The sequence below is a fragment of the Thamnophis elegans genome, chromosome 2, assembly GCF_009769535.1.
Source record: "Thamnophis elegans isolate rThaEle1 chromosome 2, rThaEle1.pri, whole genome shotgun sequence".
NCBI classification, from domain to species: domain Eukaryota; kingdom Metazoa; phylum Chordata; class Lepidosauria; order Squamata; family Colubridae; genus Thamnophis; species Thamnophis elegans.
Genome location: NC_045542.1, coordinates 142,372,047 through 142,390,411, shown reverse-complemented (window position 1 = coordinate 142,390,411; position 18,365 = coordinate 142,372,047). Strand labels below are relative to the sequence as shown.

Genomic DNA, 18,365 nt, shown 5'->3' with positions numbered 1-18,365 from the left:
AACTTTCCCTTCTCTCTCTGAAGATATCAATTTACAAATGTTTTCATAAGAACTAGCTAATGGCATCTAACTAAAAAATGTCTTCCTGAACTCTCTGCCTGGAGAGTAGGAAACTCTTACCAAGAGAGGCCACGTTCTTATAATTCTCCAGCATGACTTCCCAATGCAGAGCTTTTTGGTCAGGATCCAGTTGAGACCACTCCTCCTCGGAGAAATAAACAGCTACTTCCTCAAAGGGCAGAAGAACCTCCTGAAAGGGAGAAAAAAATACAGACCAAGGAAGAACTGCAGGATCTTTCCTATTATTAAGAATTTCTAAAGCAAACATAGACAAGATAAATTGCTATGTTGAGGAGGAGCCAAGGTCGCAACGATACGGACGTGCAGTCTCGATGCTCCGAGACCGCAGACAATACTTTTGTCGCTGGGTGGTCCAATCGGACCTAAACCTTCCTGAAGAGACGGTGAACAAGAAGAATACATCTTGCTAACTTGAGGGACATCACAAAGCCCCTGATCGATGCAAGAGTTCTTCAAGCTAGCAACAAAAAATTCAGCCAAGGCTGAGGAAGTCAGGGCATCTCCAAAACAGAAGGATAGGGAAAGAGAAAGTGTTTCCAGCTGGTGATGAATTTTTACCGTTTTAAGAAGAGAATGCCAAAAAAACCTTAAAATTAATTTAAATTGGAAAAGAAATAAGCGGCGGAATTAAATTTGGAATATTTTGGACAGTGGGTTATCTTACTTTTTAAATGCTATCTTCATGGATGGAATTTATGCAAGCCTTTTAAAACAAATGGACTAAGTTTTCTTCTTCTATTTTTTTTCTTTTATTATTCTTTGTAACCTATGGACTAAAATTCTCCTCTTTCATTACTGTGGGTGTTCTTCTAACTCATTCAAGAATCGGACTTTTTTAAAACTTGAAATACAAAAAAGATACAAAAAGAAATAACGAGCATTGCAACAATAACACTGCTACTCAGAGGCTGAAAGGTTTGTGTATTGGAAATGAAACACTTGTTTGTCTTACTGATTATCCTGACTTGGCACTCCAAGTTCTTGCTACATGTTTATAGAGAGTAATAAGAAGAAAAGCATACAGATGTCCCTTTGAAGTATATCTTTAACCAGAGAAAAGTGAAAATAAAATGTTATTGTGAATCTATGCTTAATCTTATTAACCTTCCAAGCTAGAACATCAGTGTTTGTTACCTGGAGATAATGGCACAATTTCAATAGCAGATAGAAACTTTAAGTCTGCAAAAGATATTCTCAGAAATACAGAAATTATCAAATACATATGAGAGCATAGAGAAGAAGCTGGAAGACTTAGAGCATCTAACAGCAAAATATGATGAAGAAGTTGAGGATGTTTATCAAGTGGAAAAAGTGGTGGTTAAAACCCCTAAAAACAGAAGAGGAAAATGAATATAAAGAAATTAAATTTGCTGATATTTATGGTGATTGGTTTGTCTCTGAAAATGGAAAGAGTGGAATACTGAAAGAGGAACTAATTGAAGGGGAAATCTACCCTAGATGGCAAGATACAGAAGAAGAAAAAGCAAAAGAATTTATGGATTTAAAGAGATAAATTTTATTAGCAATAGCATTGATAACACTACTGACAATCAAAGATAAGCTGATTAAGGAAACAGAAGAAGGGCATCGAAATTACATGAGAGATTTTATAAGCAAGGAGTTGCTAAGAGGAGTCCATACAAAGTTGATTAAGGAGATGATTAGAGGACTGACACCACAAATGGCAGAAGATATGAGACTGTTTTGCTACTGGAAAGATACAGGTTGATAGATGGAAGAGCACAATTTAAAACTAGCTAAACTTAGTGAAATTTAATAGATATAGTTAAATAAATAATTGATAAAGTTATTAATGTATACAATGTGTAGTGTTATGATAAGTAATAATTAGATATGAATATTGAATGGTACCCATGAAAGGAAGATTAGAAATCCTTTTGGATTATATATAAAGGTTAATAAAAAAGAACTAAGTTAGATACAGTTAAAGTCTTGATTATTAGGGGGGAAATGTTTTGATACACGATATAGTTAAATAAAGGAGGGATAATGGTAACAACCTATATATAGGTATGGGTACAACATAAGGCAACTGTATGTAAACTGTAAACAGTGATTTGGAAAGGAGGAACAGAAAATGTTATTATTAAATATTATGGATGTTTAGCTAGAATAGGACATAAGAATTCAGTGTTAATGGAAGATTTTGGAAATAGTAAATGAAATGCCAGTATGTGGTTACGTGGTAAATCTTGGTATATTTTATGATGGACATTTAAACAATTATAGTCAAATGAAAATGGAGGAATGATGATGGCAACATGTATAAATATCTGAGTTAAAATACTTGAGTTAATATGAATTATGTTTGTTGACTGAAGAGATGCACGAAAGTCTTTCTGAAACCAACTGATACACTTTCTACAGTATGTAAAGAAGGATGTGTTGTGTTTGTTTTGAAAATAAAAAATAAAAAAATAAAAAAAGGATAAATGGCTATGTTTAGTAAGGATCGGTGGTTTAGATGACAAAATTGACAGAACAAAAAGCATTTGACTAAAGAAAGATTTTAGGCAGTTTTTGTAGGACTTTCAGTGCCATTCAGGTTAAATAAGCCCTGTTCTTTTGGATCAACTGATCTACCAAACAGCCAGCAAACCCTCATCAAAATACTCTTCATTGTGGAAGGAGGAGCCACGTCGCAATGTTACAATGTGCAGTCTCGACACTCTGAGACCGCCGTTGACAGTTTTGCCACTGGGGGAGTCCATTGAGACCTAAACCGTCCCATAGAGACAGTGATCAGGAAGACAAAGTCTTGCTGGTCTCAGGGATATCGCAAAATCCCTATTAAACCCAAGGGAAGTGCTTCAAGCCTGCGGTAAACAAGCAGACCCTAGGCTGATGAAGTCGGGAGGCTCTGGGAGGAAGAAAGTGAAAAGAGAAAGTGAGTCCATCGGTGAGGTATTTTTTCTATTTTGCTAAAGACTGCCCAAAGAAATGTTTTCTTAAAGTCAAATTGATCCTTAAACAAAAGAATTGAGCTGCGAAAATAATCCTAATGGGATTGCTGTGGAAAGGGTTTTTTCCCCCTTTTTCATTGTAACTATTTTTTGTGGATTGAAATGTTCATCACATTCTCCATTTCTCCTCTTAAAGTGAATGGATTGATATATTTTTTTCTTCTGCTTCTTGTTGCTTATTTTTTGACATCTGGATTAAAACCTTCCTTTTTATTTTAACAGTTCTTCCTACTACTTGTTATTAAATCACACTAAAAACAATCTAAAAGAACTTTGTTTCCTACAGAAGGTGAAAATTAACGGCCAGTCGGAGATTCTTTTTTCTGAAACAACGTATCTCTTTATTTGATTTTACTAACTCTGCAGCTGAAGGGTTTGAAACTTGTTTGCAGAAACTGATAAAAAACCAAGGGCACCAATTGTTTTCACAGGCACCTCTGAGAACTATTTTGGCAGAGAAAGAAAGAAGGAAGGAAGGAAGGAAGGAAGGAAGGAAGGAAGGAAGGAAGAAAGGAAGGAAGGAAGGAAGGAAGGAAAGAAGGAAAGGGGGGGACAGAACCCTTCTCCTTTGAAGAGCATAAAAGAACTTGTCTTTAAGTCAACTTAAATAAAATAAAAGCTAAGAGAAGCCTGGAAGACTAGACTGGCAGTCATTATTGGGGTTTTTTTTCTTTCTCTCTTCTGTTTTGGAAACATGGGTCAATACTTGGATGAGGAAACCTTAACATTCCAAAATATTTTGGCTGGAATTCAAAATCTATTGGAAGGATATGGGAGAATTGAGAAGAAGCTGGAAAGACTAGTCTTCCTCACAGCAAAAGATGATAGGGTTGGAGCCCCCAAAATTAAAGGGGAGAATGAAGATATAGAAGATAAAGATAAGAAAATACATGAATTTAATAATGGACCTATCCTGTTCATCCTCAACACCTTCATGAAAGTGCTGGGAGAGCTCAACCAGGGATCTGTGTGGTGTATCATCAATACACAGAGACTCTGCTCCTCCTCAGATTGTAAGGAAGCTGCTAGTAGTCTGAGCCATTGGCTGGACAGTAAATAAGAAAATGAAGAATGTTTTCCATTGAAGACAATTCTTAGCCTGTGCAAAGCTGGATTGTTTGGCCTCCAAATCCAGGCACAAATTTATTTTCTAAGCCAGCGATGGCGAACCTTTTTTGGCTTACGTGCCGTAAGTGGGGGGAGCGCAGGGGGGGTCGTGTGCAGGCGTGCCGCACCCATAATGCAATACGCACTCCCCCAGTGCGCATGCGTGCACTACAAGCGCTCCCCCCCATTTTCCATGCTTTTTTGCCCTCCCCAGGCTACAGAGGCTTTATAGGAGCCTGGGGAGGGTGAAAACAGCCTCCCCCGTCCCCCGGAAGCCCTCCAGAGGCTTCAGGGACCTTCAGGAAGCCTCCGGAGCAGTCAAAACGAACCTCCGAGCAAACCGGAAGTGACTTCTGGTTTGCTCGGAAGGTCGTTTTGAGCACTCCGAAGGCTTGAGGGATCTTCAGGAGACTTCCCCGAAGCCTCCGGAGCAGTCAAAACCTCTGAGCACACCGGAAGTCTGTTCCCAAAATTCCGGTTTGCCCGTAGGGCATGTTTTTTTGCGCTCTGGAAGCTTTAGGGAAGCTCATGAAGCCTCTGGAGGGCCTCCTGAGGGCGGGGGAGGCTCTTTTTGCCCTCCTCAGGCTCCTATAAAGCCTCTGGAGCCTGGGGAGGGCGAAAAGCGGCTTTAAAAAAGGGTGAACAGCTGACCGGCGCATGCATGCGCACTGGTCAGTTGACAGGGCAGCGCCTCGCGTGCCCTGACAAATGGCTCTGCGTGCCACCTGTGGCACGCGTGCCATAGGTTCGTCATCACTGTTCCAAGCTAATAGGTCCTTGGCTAATTATTCTTTCAGAAGACTTTTTACTTGGAGATGTTTCTATATTTCGACTAGCCTGGTATTTGAATAATCTTAACTATTAACCATGTATTTTTCTTATTAATGATTGTAAATGAAGCATTGGAAAAATGGAAATTTGCTACTTTGAACATTGAAATATTTTTCAAGGCGGATGAAAAACATGAGTTAAGTAGTTCTGCTTTCTCCCTGTGCTTGTCACCTTCTTCCCACTTTCTGCCACCAAAGGATCAATTGTGTCCTTGACTTCTTTTTAGGTTTTAATATGTTGAGAGACGTTTTTTTTGTCACAAACATTACTTCATTAGCTTTCCTCAATTCATCTTTGCCTTAGTTATGTGCCCCCCTTTCCCTTTTTTTTACTTGTCCTTTTGTCTTTCAATTTATCAGAGTTCTTTATGCAGACATGCTGATTTCTTTTGAGAGCTGTTATTTTTCTTCTTCATTGGTTTTGTGCTAGACTGGGCTTTTATAATCTCACTTCTCAAAATTTCCCAAGCTTCTTGAGTTGTTTTCCCCTTGAAGATTCTCATCCATGGAATAATTCCCAAACTATCTCTAAGTTTATTGAAATTAGCTCTTTTAACATCGAAGACTTTGTTCTATTGCTTGCATAATGTGGAATTCCAGTATTGTATTATCACTCCCCCACAAGATTCCTTCTATCATTTCATCACTGTTAGTGAGAATTAAGACCAATCTGATTGACTCCCTTCTCTACTTGTTGGGAAACAAAGTTGTCTTGATAGGTTTATCAAGAATCTGTTTGACCTTCCACTTGGTGCAGTTTGTCTCTCAGGATGTCAGGGTAGTTAAAATCCACCATTACTATTGTGATGTGCTTCCTACATAACTTAGTTAACTGACTAGCAAAAAGTTCATCTATTTACTCTGGTTCGGTGGTCTATACCAATGTTATCCCCCCCCCCCAATATTGACCCAATTCAAGGCAGTTTTCAGCATTGTTGTGCTCTATTTCTGTAGAGAAGTATTTCATATATATAGTGCAACTCTACCACCTCTTTCATTTGGTCTATTTTTAAAAAAATAATTTAAATCCCTCTAGCTGTATGTTTCATTTGTAGGTTTCATCCCATCAAGTTTCCATAATGGCAACAATATCATGTTTGCCCACATTTACTTAAATTTCTAATTCACCCTGTTTATTCCTCATACTCTGTGCAATGGTATATACATATTTGCGTCCATTTTGACTGACCCTGTGATTACTGTCTACATAACCTGTGTTGTGTCTGACTTCCCCTACTTTCTCACCACCTGTTTGATTGCAGATTGTATGGCACTCACGATTAAATGCTTGATTTTGCTTGACAGCAAGGTTGATATTCTTACCCACACAAACATCTATGTTATATGCACTATATTAATCTATTAATTTTAGATTGTTGGGGACAGAAATGTTCTGTATCAATTAATTCTCTGTCGCCATTGTTTAGTTTAAATGTTTATCCAGAGAATCTGTGAATTTAATGCCAAGTAATCAATTTGTTTGATGGACGCAAACTATCTCTTTTGTACAGTTTTTCATAGGACAAGCTGCAGACATAATGACTAATATAAAGAATTCTGTAAAACATTATTTTGGGAGAATAATTAGCAAAAAGAATTTTGTTTTTAAAGTATTAGTCTTAAAAAAAATCCTAAAAGGAATATCCAACCAAAAGAAAAGGGGAAAATGGCAGGAGACAGTACAGGTAGTCCTCAACATACAACATGTTTTAGGGATTTACAACGACAGTGACAAAAATGACTTATGCCTGTTTTTCATACCTACGACTGTTCCAGCATCCCCATGGGCACATGATCAAACTGAATCACATTTATGATAGATGCAAGGTCCCACGGTCATGTGATCCCCTTTTGTGAACCTTTGACAAGCAAAGTCATTAGGGAAGCCACTTAACAACAACCATACTTCTAACCTCCGTGGTTCACTTAACACCTGTGGCAAGAAAGGTCGTAAAATGGGGCAAAGTTCACTTAACAAATGTGTGACTCAACAACAAAAAATTTAGGCTCAATTGTGGTCCTAAGTCAAAGACTACCTATAATATGTACAACAGCTGATTTCCTGAGGGAAAAAAATAGAAAACTAGTAAATCAAAGTTATTCTCATACCTGAGTTGGAGGTTCAATCATGGTTTCCGCTCCCTCTAAACAAAGAGTTGACTTCCTTCTATGATTCCCTGTGAGGGAGACAGAATTTCAAAAGGCATAATTAACAAAATGGGAGGAGGTTTGCTATAGAGAATAGGACACAGAGAAGATGAGAAAGTTAGGATTTATCAGAGTGGAAGGACCTTATATTACCTCCTGAGGTATCCTGAATTGGATTTTCCTGAGGGATCCCCCTGAAAGACAGTTCTTGGGGGAGATTTGACAGATGCCTCTTTCTCTCAGGATCTCTGATCTCCATTGCGAAGGACTTGAAATAGGATCCAGGAAAAAAAGAATTAATTGACATTACATATCATGAAGTGGTGTGTAACTCTACTTAATACCTGATAAACTGCCAAAGATTTTTCAAATCTCAAAGGAATTTCAAATACATGTTTGAAATGTAAATAGTAGAAAGGAACTTTTTACCAAATCTGCGGGACTTGTAACAAAGCAAAGAAATACTGGGATAAGATTTATATTGTACTGCAGAAGATTCTCAAAGAGGGAATGAAAATCAAACCAGAGACTTTTCTTTTAGGTTTAATAGAAAAAGGGATGGAAAAACAATCTCAAACTTCGCTGTTATATATGTTGAGAGCAGAAAGGATGCTCTTTGCAAAGCGGACGGATATTTTAATAGCCACAAAGGAGAAGTCATTGGGAAAACTGATGGAAGAGATGGAAAAATTAACTGCTTTAGTTAAAGAAAAGACCAAGCCAACCTTGCTTCTACTTTGGAACCAATGCTGGGTTTTGTTCTTGAGATCGAAAAAATTGAAACTTTGATTGAGTTTTGTTGATTACATAAGTTTGTTGTTATATAGAATTTGCTAGTACATATTAAGTATGTAAATGTAAGACATTGAACTTGTAATGTTACCATTTATTCGACTGTGCTAAAAAGATTCAGATTTTCAATGATTTTCTTTTTCCCCATTTACCCTGCACTTCTTTCACTTCCTTTCCCCCTTTCCTACTATTTTCATTTTCTTGCATTTTATATCTTAATAAACCTACAAAAATTTGATACAAAAATCTGAACATATTATTATATTCAGGCCCAAGAAGAAGTCCTCTTACCAGCAACTCAACCTGCTCCTTCTTCTCCTCTGCCTGGCTCAGGAGGAAGCCTTCCACCAGGGCCACCGCCTGGGAGCTGGTCTCTGCTCCACACTCCCGCACCCAGCTCTCCATCTGCAGGGGCAGAAGGGCCAGGAACTGCTCCAGAACCACCAGGTCCAGCATCTGCGCTTTTGTGTGCTTTTCTGGTTCCAACCATCGACTACAAAAGAAGTGGAGCCGACTACAAAGTCCTCGGGGACCCTCATCCTCCTGATATTGGATGCTCCTGAAGTTCCAGGCCTGAGCTTGTGAAACGATGGTTCCTTCTTCCAGCATCTTCTGCCCATTTCTTGCCCAGATCTCCCCACGGATTCCAGACTGGGCATCGGAAGGGCCTTTTCCACTTCCCTCACTTGCTAAAGGAAGGCAAGACATTCTCTCTCTGTCCTGTAACACAATTCCAAATGGGTGCAATGAAACCTGTGTATTTCCAAATGCTTTTTTAATTCATAGCAATGTTCATTTAGCCATGGGAATAACAGAACAAGCCATTAAGCCCCCTTTGCCAAAGGGATCCTTTTTTTCTCTACATGAAGATCAACAAATGGACTCAATTTTGCAATTGTCTTATAGAAGAACGAATAAATCTAAGCTAGTAGATCAGATCATTTATCAACACTCATCCCCACAGAAGGAAGCATTTTTCTGACCTGTAAAGTGGTGACTTTCAGCAAGAAGATTCAGTCCATATGGGCATTTTGGATAATTTAAATTTCTTTTTACTCAAAAGGAAAGACTTGCATTTTAAAAATATAGCTCTATGTTTAACCCTGGTCCATTTCTCTTTCTCCCTTCACACTGGGGGGGGGGGGGGGGGTCAGGTTCACACAATGTGTCCTAAGCACAAACAGGTCAATCAAATCCAGGCGTTCAGTTCCTATGAAATATAAAGGATTAAATGCACACAGCTCAATACGATGACGTGATTGACTACCTTCCTCAAACAAATTGAGTTGCAAAAGGCCCCAAGCTGAGTTTAGTGTCATCCAGCACAGAGTGAGAATTAAAAGTTGTTTTTACTTCCTGCTTGAGTTTTGCCATACAAGCTCCCCCTGTCCCCTATGCAGGAGCTATTCTCACGAAATGGGGCGCTCCCTTTCCTTTCTGGGATCTGGAATTCTTCCTGAGGGCAGCATGCATCTTCTGGAGCTCTCCTTTGTTATCACCATGGAAAAGGGCGGCAGAGAAACATGGGAATGTCGGGTCTCCCGCTCCTAGGATTGACTTGGTATATATATGCACACGCATAGTCTCTCTCTCTCTCTCACACACACACACACACAAACACCTACCTTTGCCACCTCTTTCCTTCAAAACGTCTTTACAGTCTTTTTAACTGCCTGCGAAGCTTAAAGGGTTAAAGAGGGAGAGTCCAGCAGCTAGAAAAGCAAGACTTAGTGACGTCACTGCCTTCCCAACCTGCAACAGCGGCTCAACGCTGAAGCGCATGCGGTTCCTTTCTCTTTGCAGAGGGAGCCTCGGATGGGTTTTCTGTGCATGGAAGGTATTCATGGAAAAAGGAGAGATGGTGTATTTCCCATGCAGGGCCAGGAGGGGGCTCTCTTGAGAAAGCCAGGAAGCCTTCTCAACCTCCTTTGGACAATGTTATAATTTACTAAAGAATTTTGTATTTAAAGTAGTGGTTTGTTTAAAAAGAAAATTCCTAATAACAATCTCACTTAAATTTCTGTTGTTCAGTATCAAAAGAAAGAGTAAACCCCCAAAAAGGGGTAAACAAGAAAGGTACTATTTCTACTAGCTTCACTTTCTGAAGGAAAGGCATAATACAAATAATTTCCTCCTCTTACTTTACTTGGAATTTGAACCTATTTCAGCTCTGCCATAGGAAGGGTCAACTTCTTTCTACTCGTCCTTGTGAGGGAGATACAATTTTAAAATGTATAATTCGTAAAGTAGGAAGAATTGTTCTATAGAAGACAGAGATGAAATGGTTGGGATCTCTATGGGGAACAGGAGGACCTTATATTACCTCCTGAATTGTCCTTACCTGGATATTCCTGAAAAATCCTACTAAAAAAAAAAACAGTTCCTGGGGGAGATTTGATGGAAGCTTCCTTCAGTGGTGGATTCCAATTTTTTTACTACCTGTTTCAGGGGTAGGTTTCTCGCCCCGTTCCAACCGGTTCGGTTGGAACGAGGCCGGCAGCGTCCTCGCGCACGCGTGTGGTGTCCTTGCGCATGTGTGCGGCGCACGCATGCGTACTAGCATCTGTGCGATGCTCCAGCTGCTCCTGGAGGATCGCGCAGGCGCTGTATGCGTCCTGCGCATGCGTGAAAGCGCAGAATTCATCAAAACCGGGTAAGGAGCGGGTGCGGGCGCGCAGGCGCGCGCGGGCGCGGGGGGGCCCTTCGCCGTTCCCGGAAGTTACTTACTTCCGGGTTCGGCGACCAACCGGATCGCAGGGACCGCCGCGAACCGGTTGAAACCCACCCCTGACCTGTTTGCTCGTGTGCGCGAATGTGCTCGTGTGCACTTGTGCACATGCCCAAAAGTGTCTGGGTGGGTAGGCGGAGCCTTCCACCGCCACTACTACCAGTTTGCACAAACCAGGAGCAACCCACCTCTGGCTTCCTTCTCTCTGATCTCCATAGAGAATGGTTTGAAATGGTAGACAGAAGAAAAGAAGAAGAAATGGACATCAGACACCTCATCTCATGCTCCTCCTCAAATTTGCAGATGACACCAAGCTGGCAGGAGCAGCCAACACCCAGAAGACCAGTTGAAGATCCAAAAGATCTTGGCAGACTTGAACAATGGGCCCCATGCAACGAAGTGAAATTTAATTTAGAGGAAAGCAAAGTTTTACACCTGGGCAGGAAAAACCAAAGGTACAAGTACAGATTAGGAGAAGCCTGGCTCAAAAACAATAACTGTGAGAGGGACCCTGGTGTTTTAGTGGACGATCAGTTAAAGGTGAGTCAGTAGTGCGTGGCAGCAGCCAAAAAAGATAATACAATCCTTGGTTGCATAAACAGAGGCATAGAATCAAAATCATGTGACGTATTAGTATCACATTCTAAAGCCTTAGTAAGCCCACAGCTGGAATACTGCAACCAGTTTTTATCGCCACATTACAAAAAAGATGTTGCAACTTTAGAAAAAGTGCCAAAAAGAGCAACTAAGATGATTAAATGCCTGGAGACTAAAACACATGAAGGATTTGGATTTGACTAGTGTTGAGAAAAAGGTCTGGGAGGGACATGATAGCAGCATTCCAGTTTTTGGGAGGCTGCCACAATGAGGTGGGGGTCAATTTATTTTGCAAAGCACCAGAGTGCAGGACAAGAAACAATGGATGGAAATTAAGCAAGAAGAGAAGCAACCTGGAATTAAGGAGAAACTTCCCAATAATGAGGACAATTAACCTGTGGAAAAGCTTGCCTTCAGAAGTGGTGGGTGCGTCTGCTTCATTACTGGATGTTTTTAAGTAGAAACTGGACAGTCACTTGTCTGTAATGGTACAAGATCTCCTGCTTGAGCAGGGGATTGGACAAGACCTCCAAGATCCGTTTTAGCTGCATTCTGATTGATGGATGGATGCTTACTCTCCCACATTTTTCTAGTTTACCAAGAAGCAGGTTGTGATCTACTTTGTCAAATGCCTTGCTGAAGTCTACTTCCACAGCATTATGCTGGTCTTCTAATTTAGTCACTTTGTTAAGGAATGAAATGATTGGTTTGGAGTGATGCTTTTAACAACCCTTTGCTAGCTACTAGTTTTAAATTGATTTGTTTATAGATTTTCACAGATCTGGTTTTTCTTTTATTATTCCCAGCATCTTCCCAGATATTGGTGTTCAACTGATTGGTCCTTAATTTCTTGGGTCTGTTCCCCTCCCACTTTTTTTTGAAGATGGGAACCACATCAGCCTTTTTCCAATCCTCTGGCAGTTCTCCAGTGCTCCAGATTTTTTAAAGATATGGTACAATAGTTCTGAGATAACATCTGCCAGCTCCTTCAGAACTCTGAGATGTTATCCATAAGGTCCTGGTGATTTATACTGGTATCTCTTGGATAAGTTTATTATTTCTCATGCTGCCGTTGGTTCTTTGGAGAATAGATTGATCTCTTCTTATCCGTGGCAGCCCCTCAGTATTGAAAGGCTTCTGTCATCCCTAATCCTTCTCTTCCTTAGATTAGACCTATCCCTGTTCCTGCATCTGCTCTTCATGTTTTAGTCTCCTGTCCCCTAATCATCTTTGTTTTTCTTCTCTGCACTCTTTCTGGAGTCTCAATATTTTTGGGGGATCATGGTGATCAAAACTTGATTCCAAGTGTAGTGTTACCGGTGCAGTCTAAAGTGGAACTAACCCTTCTCATGATCTTGATACTGTCCCTCTGGTGATGCATCCTAGGACTGCATTAGCCTTTTTCGTAGCTGCAGCACAATGCTGGCTCATATTTAAGTGATTATCCCCCTAAGACTCTGGATCCCTCTCACAGTTACTGCTGTTAAGACAGATACTAGTACATTTGGTGTTTTTTTTCTTGCCTAAGTTTTCTTATATGGAAAGAAAGTTTATGGGTCACAATCAAATGATATACTATTTGGCAGCCCAAACCTAGAAATAATTTCTTCCAATAGGATGTTTACTACTTCATGATCTTTATTTGACCTGCAAGAAAAAGCCTCAGGCCATCCTGTGAAGGTACATTCTAGTCCCAAAACATATTTAAAACCTTGCTTTCTAGGTAATTCAGTGAAGTCTATTTCTCAAATTTTCTCTGGGTAGTTGCTGTTAAGTTGGACTCATAGGGGTGGGTGCCTGTCTACTTTTGCATTATTTCTGGCACAAATCAGGCAAGGGGCTACAGCTTGGAGATAGCAGAATAGACATCCTTGCCTACTACACACCATGTCATAAAATCTACCAGTGCTTTTGACCCCCAATGTGTGCCAGCATGTATTTGATGTATTTTATATTTTGTCAAAAGGTCACAAAAGGCGATTCCATGACCCCAGAACACTGAAACCATCATAAATATGAATCTGTTGCCAAACATCAAAATTTTGATCACGTGACCATGAGGATGCTGCAACGGTCGCTAAGTGTGAAAATGGTCGCTAAGTGTGAAAAATGGTCATCAGTCACTTTTTTCAATGCCATTGTAACTTTGGTCACTATACCACCTTTCTTGCCACAGTTCTTAAGTGAATCTTAAGTGAAGATGTTATCTCTTAAGTGAATCTTAAGTCTTAAGTGAAGATGTTATACAGTGGAACATCTGGTCACGAACGCTTCTGACCAAAATATTCACATCCCCCCCCGCTGCTGATTTCCCCTTCTGCATCATTTTTTTTGTAAGCGCCATACTGGACATACTCCTGGAGCCTCACATCCTCCATAAATTTACCACTGGGCCAAAGGTGAGTCCCTACATTTTGTGCACCACCTCTCGATTCCCATCCTCTCCAGCGCAGCAATTTATTAGAAATGATGAGAGGAGCTGTAATCCAGCACATCTGGAGGGCACTGAGCAGGGAGCAGATGCCCTGAAAAGGCATTTAGAGGCAGGGGAGGAAGGGTTTAGGTTAAAGAAGGGAAATGGGAAGGAAACCAAGGCTTTAGCCCCAAGTCAGCGGCTGGTTCTGCGCATGTGCGAGGCAGGATGGCCGCTGGTTCCCTCCGCTCCGTCCGGTGGAGCAGAAAAACGCCAAAATAAACCGGCGTTTCGGATCGGAGCCCTACAAAACAGGGTCCCTGCAACGGAGCGAGATCCAGGGGACCTGAATAGCCAGTCTCTCGGGGGGTTGACGCTCCCAAGCGTTCCTTTTCCCACGCGGCAGCCTGGAGTGTGCTTTGCAGCTCGTTTAGGCGGGCGGAAATGGCGGCGCTTCGCTAAAGGCTTCGCTTCGGCGTTTTAAATCTTAGGCGTCTTAGGCATCGACAAACAGCTTTGGACCAGCGCTTTACGAACTTTTATGGTCCTAGCCTTGGCCCTATTCCTTCTGCTGATTGAGAGGACCCTGGTGTTTATTGTTTCCGGAGGATTACTGTTATCAAAGGAGGTGGGTGATTCGAACGAGGCTGGGTGAGGCAAGGCAGCTTGCCGACGAAATGCTGGAAAAACCACGAGCAACATCTCTAAAATATAATATAAATAGCTTACCCGGGAAGCCTAAGACCCAGGGAGCCCAAAAAGACCAGTTGGCGGCAGGGACTACCTCTGGAGCAGAACTTCGGATTGGAAATGGCGGCGGCGCTCTTCGGGGGCTCCGTCGCTTGTTTCATCTCCTAGCTATGCTGGCTTGCGACGGGAGCGACCCACGACTGTGCACCCACCCCCAGGACTATCTTTGGGCCGTCAGGACGCTGCAGCTGCGGATTACGGAGGTTTGGGCGATTCTGGCGGTTTCCGAGCTGCTTCTTTTGCATCAGCTGTTCGGCGGCGGGGGGGAGAATATCAACGTGGTGGCAGTGGCATCGTACCTTGGCGCCCTCATCGTCTCCCCCACCCCTGCCCCCTGTTTGCCTACAGGGGGACTGTGGAACTGGGGAGACCACCCCTGGAATTTGCAGACCTGGACGATCCCAGTGGTCTCAGAGTCTCCGGTGCTTTCTGGGCTGCCTTGCCTATCTAACATCAAGGGAGCAAGCGCCATTTTGGGAACAACTACGGGGTCTTTAGGCAATTACAGCGCCTGTTCCATCTTTTCCCATTTATTTTTAATGGTGTACCTCTGGGAACTTCCTGGAATGGTTTTTCCACCAGAAGGAAGACTCTGGATTTGTATTGTGGGTGGACAGATGATGATTACACTGCGCCTGGGTTTTGAACCCCCACAGGACCTCTTGACTAACAAAGTCATAGAAAAGGAGAGGGGTTATAAGATACTTCCCCACAGATACTATCTGAACTATAACCGGTCCTTAGCCATTTCAATTCTGAACACTGAGAACCAATCCCTACTGCCTGAACTCGCACCTTAAATTAATGAACTTTGCGCATTTTATAATTTCTTTCCTTTTCTTTCATCTTTTTCTTCTTCCTTTGCATGGGCTATGTATGAGGTACGCATGAGATGAATGAATGTCCCACTTTTATGACCATATTGTTGTAAATTTTGTGTTTTTAACCTTTATGTGGGGACTGTTTGGGGGAGTGTTTGAGTATGTATGATTCGGAGGACCTGCCGGGAGTTGCGGGGGCCATGGGGGTGGTTGAGGGGACCAGAGACACGGGAGAGGGTCGGGGTATTGCGGTCGTAACAGGGAGGGGCAGATACGGCGGGGACTTTAGGGCAGGCCATTACCGGGGAAGGAGGGTTCGCTACATTGCAGAGATCCCTCCTTCCGGCCCTAGGAGTCCCACTCCAAGACCAGATGGCGTAAGTAGTCAGGACCCTGGTCTCAGGCTGTTGTCGCTAAATGCCAGGTCTGTTGTCCATAAAGCTCCTCTCGTCCGGGACTTAATTTTAGACGAGAGGGCAGACCTGGCATGTATTACTGAAACCTGGCTGGGCCCAGAGGGAGGAGTCCCCCTTGTAGAGCTGTGCCCAGAAGGATTTCAGGTGCTGCATCAGCCGAGAGCCCAGGGAAGGGGTGGGGGTGTGGCCGCCGTTATCCGGGAGTCGTTAGTTCCTCGTAGGGTCCCTGCTCCGGAGATTGTCGGGTGTGAGTCTTTGCTGTTAAAGTTGGACCTCAAGGGTCAAGTGGGTTTGCTGCTAACGTACCTGCCTCCCAACAGCGTTGCAGCAGCCCTCCCCTCGCTCCTCGAGTCGGTAGCCGAGCTGGCAATTGAGTTCCCTAGGTTGATGGTCCTGGGGGACTTCAATTTGCCGTCGCTCGGTGAAAACTCTGATGGGGCGCAGGAGTTCATGGCCTCCATGACAGCCATGGGCTTGACCCAAGTAATTCGAGGCCCGACCCATTCAGCGGGACACATGCTTGACCTTGTATTTCTCTCGGAGCAGTGGATTTGTGATCTTGGTCTGAGGGGGAGTGACATCATACCCCTGTCGTGGTCAGACCACTGCCTACTGAGGCTCGACTTCCGGAGGCCAAACCCCCACTGTAGGGAGGAGGAACCGACCAGGTGGTTCCGCCCCAGGCGCCTTATGGAACCGTCAAGGTTCCAGATAGAGCTTGGGGTTATTCCTGACACTCTCGCCCACAGTCCGGTGGAGGCTCTGGCTGCTGCGTGGCACTCGGCAGCGTCGGAGGCCCTCGACCGGATTGCGCCACTGCGGCTCCTCCGAGGCAGCGGATCCCGGAGACCCCCTTGGTTTACTGAGGAACTCCGGGAGATGAAGCGCCGGAGGAGATGCCTAGAGCACCGTTGGAGGTCCGATAAGTCCGAATCGAACCGAGCAATGGTAACCACCTGCACCAGGGAATACACCAGGGCACTTAGGGCAGCAAAAAGATCCCACATAGCCACCCTGGTTGCATCCGCTGAGTCCCGTCCAGCCGCCCTGTTTAGGATAACCCGCTCCCTACTGAACAAAAGGGAGGCGGGGGAACCCTTGCAGGGCAGAGCTGAAGAGTATGCCCAATTCTTAGCGGACAAAATTGCTCGGTTTCGGTCGGACTTGGACTCCACCCCCGCAGTTCCAGCCGAGGCACAGGGGGATCAAGTAGAACAGCTCTGGGTTGAGTTTCAGGATGTTACCCCCAGGGATGTGGACAAGGCCATGAGAGCTGTAAGTACCTCCACCTGTGTTCTGGATCCGTGTCCCTCATGGCTGGTTACGAACTGCAGTGAGGTGACACGAGGCTGGATCCAGGCGGTCGTGACCGCCTCGCTTCGGGAGGGGAACTTCCCCGCCGCACTGAAAGCGGCGGTGGTGAGACCCCTCCTGAAGAAACCATCCTTGGATCCAGCTGTCCTTAATAGCTATCGCCCTGTCTCCAACCTTCCCTTCTTGGGGAAGGTTGTTGAGAAGGTGGTGGCCTTCCAGCTCCAACGGTCCTTGGAGGAAGCAAACTACCTAGACCCCTTCCAGTCAGGCTTCAGGCCCGGTTACAGCACAGAAACCGCTTTGGTCGCATTGATGGATGATCTCTGGAGAGCCAGGGATGAAGGACATTCCTCCATCCTGGTCCTCCTTGACCTCTCAGCGGCTTTCGATACCATCGACCATGGTATCCTTCTGCGACGACTGCGGGAGGTGGGAGTGGGAGGCACCGTGCTACGGTGGTTCTCATCCTACCTCTCGGACAGGTCGCAGTCGGTGTTAGTGGGGGGGCAGAGATCGTCCCCTAGGCCCCTAAATTATGGGGTGCCTCAAGGCTCGGTCTTATCCCCCCTACTATTCAACATCTACATGAAACCGCTGGGAGAGATCATCCGCAGGCACGGGATTAGATACCATCAATATGCGGACGATACTCAATTGTATCTGTCCGCCCCGTGCCAACTCAATGAAGCGGTAGATGTGATGAGCCGGGGTCTTGAGGCCGTTATGGGCTGGATGAGGGTCAACAAGCTTGTGCTCAACCCAGAAAAGACCGAGTGGCTGTTGTGTTTTCCTCCCAAAGATTTGACAAATATTCCATCACTCAGGCTGGGGGGTCAAATTTTACACCCCTCAGAGAGGGTTCGCAACTTGGGAGTCCTCCTGGATCCACAGCTGTCATTTGACCACCACCTAACGGCTGTGACCAGGGGGGCATTCGCCCAGGTTCGCCTGGTGCGCCAGTTGCGGCCCTACCTGAATCGGGAGGCTCTCACAACAGTCACTCGGGCCCTTGTGATCTCTAGGCTGGAATACTGCAATGTGCTCTACATGGGGCTGCCCTTGAAGAGCATCCGGCGACTTCAGCTAGTGCAGAACGCAGCCGCGCGAGTGATTGCGGGTGCACCTCGATTCACCCGCATAACACCTATCCTCCGCGAGCTGCGCTGGCTGCCTGTCGATCTCCGGATGCGCTTCAAGGTGCTATTAATCACCCATAAAGCCCTACATGGCAGTGGATCTGGATACTTGAGAGACCGCCTTCTGCCAATTACATCCCTGCGACCAATAAGATCCCATAGACTAGGCCTCCTCCGTATTCCATCGGCCAGCCAGTGTCGGCTGGCAACTACAAGGAGGAGGGCCTTCTCAGCAGTAGCCCCGGCCC

General features: G+C 44.1%; 1 protein-coding gene across 1 annotated transcript in view; it reads right to left on the bottom strand.

Annotated features, from left to right (window-relative positions):
• Positions 1-18,365, bottom strand: part of LOC116502701 — a 227,695-nt gene that overhangs the window by 109,211 nt on the left and 100,119 nt on the right.